We start from the raw sequence: 5,125 nt of genomic DNA on the forward strand, positions 1-5,125 counted from the left end.
AGGGAAACTTTTAGAGTCTTATATGAAAATATGTCTAAAGAGCCCTCTTATTTACTTAATTCAAAACCTCTTTCTAATGACCTTACTTCTTAGCTGTTTGCTGCTTTGAAGATTCTTTATGGAGGAATACTAAACTTAAAAATAAACCTTCTTGAGGAGTTAAGACAGACTTTTAAATGCCAACTGTTCCATCTCCTTTTTGCTCTTCTCTCAGAAAGTAAGATGAATTGTAGATACATATATATGTTTATGTATACATCTAGGTAAAGGGAATGTGTACATATAATCTTTGCAACATTTTTGAAAGCCACTATTTTTTTTGTGTCAGGTAAGCAGGTTGGTTTTGCTGCCTATGGGAGAGCAGAACATTCATGACAGCTTTCTTAAATACAATATCCATATAATTAAACACAGTTTCATTCAAAATATTTCATACTTGAACAAAGCTGAACATTTAATTTCTGCAGTGACCCACAGACACTGATGTCTCACCTGTCTGTTGGGCAGCTTCTCCAGGGTGCCTCAGTTCCTTCTTTTTTTGATAACAAGGGGTTCAGTCACACAACATCAAATGTTGCCCATTTACAGCATGTAATTTTGGAGCACTTCACTGTCCAGATGCTCTGCATATGGGAGGCTGGGTATCTGGTTTCCTTTCTAGGGACCAGGCAGTATAATGCAGATCATTTAGGTGCTTTGAGATTTTGGCTAATTTCAAGTCTGTGAATAATGGTTGGAACTATTCATATCCTTGATGCTAGGCAAATGCCCAAGAGATTTACTAAAATGTTAAATCACAGTAACACAGTGGTCTCCAACTCAGAGCTTTTAGTCACTAACTCATTTTTCTTCGCCTCATATTCTCATACACTGAGTTTTCTGTGCTTTTAAGGAATTATTTTTCTCCTTAAACCTTAAATACATGGCAAAATTTCACTCCTGTTTTACTCTGATAGTTTTGTCTTCAGATCAGACAGCTAAAATGAAGTAATTTTGGAAGGCTGCATTTCCTTAACATCTTTCTCTAGAACATCTCAAAATGTGCTATGAAAAATAATCAAGCTCTTCAGTACAGTGTCAGAGACACTTGAACACTTGAAGGGAAATTAATTCTGGCACAGCTCAAGCCTTTCTTCCCAGCTCAGCATTCTCCTGTCCTGATTCATTCCTCCTCTTTCCTTCTCCTCCTACGCTAACAGAACTTCAACTACCTTTGATTCATACCTCTGTTTAACAGCTATATCTTACCGCAGACTATTTCATCTAAAGGCTTGATTACACCATACTTCACCAGCCGTCAAAATCTGTTTTCCTTCTGAAGTCCTTTTTTTTCACCCATACCCCTTTATCTTTCTGATCAGCTACTACCTGTTCAATTTACATTTTGTCATTTATTGAATCAGTCTTATTTCCTCAGCATCTTTTTCCTTCCTCTTTTAATGTGTTCCATTTAAGTTCCACCCCCTTTCATCAATCTTTTGACATGTTTCTTAATTCTTTATTTACAGGATTGCAAACCTGACTCTTTCTTTGTAAGTGTTTCCTTTTTGCTTGAATCAAAAATCTGAAAATCTACTAGACTTGCTTTGAAGGAAATTTCTTTTGCCTTTTCGCACCATTCTTCTTTCAACTTCTTTCAGTTAAGAGAATATCTCACATCTTTGAATCTCGAGTGTTGAAAAACACATTCTTTTTTTTTCACCTGTTGAGTTTGGGTTGGAAAGATTCAGAGGGCATCAGAAAATTACATCAGACTGAATAAAAAGGGAGAATTCCTACACCTGTTTTTTCACTCAATGTACTCTTTAATACCCTAATTTAAAGACTGTGTCATGGGAGCTCTCATTGTCATTCTGTGTACTTTGCTGGATAAAAATCACTAAAGGCATGCATTGATGCTGATTTCAGACAAGGTTTTCTTGGTTAGTCTTTTCACTCAGTTGTCAGTAATGATGAGTACAGTATAAATGGAAGACACGGTGGTTTTATCAGAGCTAGTGAGAAATACGTCACACCTTCCTTACCAAAAGGGTTAAACAGATGATGGCAATGAGAAGCCCTGAAGTTTTTAATATCATTATCAATGTTAGTAGTAATATTAGAGTCAGAGATTCTCCTATTCCACTAATTTGTCAACTGATTACTTTGCTAATTTAAGAAATAAAAATAGCTAGTAATAAGATATTTTAAAATTATAATAATAAAGCATGTTAGAAAGTACTGTTTCAAAATACTGACTCAAGACCCTACTGCCTACTCTCAAGACCCAAAAGTGTACTACTTGACAATGGGATACTGACAGCTTGGTTTTACTTTTGATAGCATTAAAAATTTGGGGGTTTTGAAAATAAAAACCCAAATATGTATGAAAGCTGCTGAAGGAACAGATTATTAAAGTTCTGAGCTGTAGCAACACCATGATCATTCAGAATTCTTGTCTTGATAGAGACTAAAAATATATTATTCTGTCCTTTTCAAAACTCCGGAGTGTTTCATTTCCCCAACAGACGTGACATACGAGCACCATCAAGTGGCAAGACACCTAAATTACAGCTAGTATTTTGACTTCCTCCTTTTTCCTCAAACCGCAGAATCTAACTAGGCATTTAGATGTTGATATTAAATTTCTGCATTTTTTAAAAATTATGTCTTTTTGCTAACGTCTCAAAGATGTGGTAGAAGTAGACAGCTTTATTTAAATACTTTTCTTGTCACCTGAACAGGGCATTTGAGTGTTCCATGCTGGTTAATATAGGCAAGTATTTTCAGAGTATCTAAAATTCTTTTGCAAACACATCTTTTTCTCTGCTACTGCTATCACAATCATAACTGACTTCTCCCTAGTGTGACAAGACCATTGTTCCCCTTATGGCAGAATAAGGATTCATAACTAAACTGTATCTGCTGCTTCCTGAGAATAGGGTTAAGATTGTTCAACCCTTTTTTCATGCTTATATATTTTTCTCTTTTTTTCTCCCTATTCTCTTTCTTTTCTTCACTGCATGATACTTTGCAAGGTATCAATAAAATTCTGATCCATCTAAAAAGACTAAAATCAGGCATCAAGACTGTATGTCTATCCTGTACTTCAGCAAATTTAGGAACCTCCACTGATAAGTATGGAGGTAATTATGTGGCCTTCATTTGTGCCATATTAATGGTGACTGATTCTTTTAAATTTCTGTAGCAAAATCAGATCCCAAAATTAATATTGGTTAGAGGAACCTTATGCCTTCTGCAATAAATATATTGGACATCTATTTTCACTTTCCACATGGATGATCTTGTTCTTAGGCCATTTCCTAAGAACAAAATTGTGTAAGATTCAATTAGGATTTTCTTTAATTTTAAGCATGACTGACTTCTGCAATGATCTCTTCCTTAAACCACCCCCCTCGCCCCCCCAGATTAAATGTAGCCATAACTGATAGAACACACAGACTTTTAAGTAGGTAAATATGAAACCTCTCTCTTCTGCCCTCTCCTTTTACTGCTTTGCTCCCAAAGCTGAAGAATCAAAGCAATGTAGATTCCCTTGGCTTTAACAGCAAATGTACACAAAATTTCTTTGCTTCAGTAGTTCTGTCATTAATATGTAAGAACCTGGATGTCACACTTTATAATAATTACTTTTAGATTTTTTAAATGTTCACATCTGGCTGGTTTTTTTGACCAGTATTGCTTCTTTAGGCTGGACATATTGTGCCTTTTTAAGAGACCATCATACTAAACCACAGCTAAATAACTTCTGCACTTGAGCATGTTCAATCATAGTTTTTATCAAATTATGAATTGAACATCTGACAGCAGACAGGACATACATTCTGGGTTTTCTCAAGCCTGAAACATTTAATGAAGCTCAGGTGATGTGCTAACTGGAGTTAATAGGAAGCAACCAACTGAGAACTAATGGTTTAAATGAGTGGAAAATCTTAATACTTATTAAAAATGTTGAAGTAAAGAGCAAAAGGGCAGACATATATTCCCAGCAGAATAATCTTCAGTAGCTGGCTAAAGCAGCATTAGTCCCCTTTGTGATGCATTCAACAGAAGTAGCTATTGCACCTTAATAGTAAGATCTTGCTCACATTAATTTTAAGAGCTCTTCTGTAGCAGCAAACATTTGACTATTGAAAACTATGGTTTATAAAAGTAAAAGCATGTGTCAGTGTAGGTAACTCATCTGTAAGAACAGAGTTCTGCACTCTGTGGCTGGGCACAGAGGGATGCATGGCAACTACCTCAAAGAGACATGTTAGAAGCCTCATGTGGTATGATGGTGGAAATTTGCTGCTGCTCTGACACAACAGGAATATTTTGTACATGCTTGCTCTATCTCTAATGGTGAGACATTACACACATGCTAACGTTGCCAATACATCAGTTATAAAAGAACAAGCTGCTTAAATTATGCCAACTCTACCCCATATGTTCCAATATGTGCATTTTAGAGGACTTCTTTAAATGCTTTTTTATGTGCACAATTTCTATCACATGTAAAATAAGCCAGATAATTAAATATAGCTTTTTGTCAGCTAATGCTTCTAGTTCAACTTTCCGATGATTGGAAATGATTTCAAAAGCTCTCAGGTTAAAAGTGGAAAATTATCTGAGTTTATTCTCCTGTGACAGAAGAGTTATCCATAAGGAATTTTATCAAGTTGCTAAAGTGTTTTGGTTTAACATTCTGCTTCTTTCCATTTATTTGTCATAGCTTTTCCATACTGACATGCATGAAACTGTAGTCTTGAGACACAGAGTTTCAGAGACTTGCATTTACCTCAAATAAATTCATCTAGTTCTTTGATGCTGGGACAATGTAAGTAAGTTCTTCCCTTTGCTTAGTAGAGGTAGAAAAGTCAGAATGTATGCCTCATTTTAAAACACTTTAAGGTAAGGAGTAGATCATGTACCAGCTTCCAGTGTATCCTGCCAGTTTACAATGCTACATCACCTCCTGTACTCACAGTAAACGGCCTTGTCCAAAAGTTTATTTCGACTGTTTTTTTGTTTTCAAGTTCTTTTAGCATCTCTATTCATCTAGGAAATGTCATTCTTTCAGGTAGTCCAGATGAGGAAAAAGCAGGCTGTGTTATAGTAAGTGTATTAGGATACCACAGAGAAA

This window comes from Geospiza fortis, unplaced genomic scaffold, assembly GCF_000277835.1.
Source record: "Geospiza fortis unplaced genomic scaffold, GeoFor_1.0 scaffold186, whole genome shotgun sequence".
Taxonomy (NCBI): Eukaryota; Metazoa; Chordata; class Aves; order Passeriformes; family Thraupidae; genus Geospiza; species Geospiza fortis.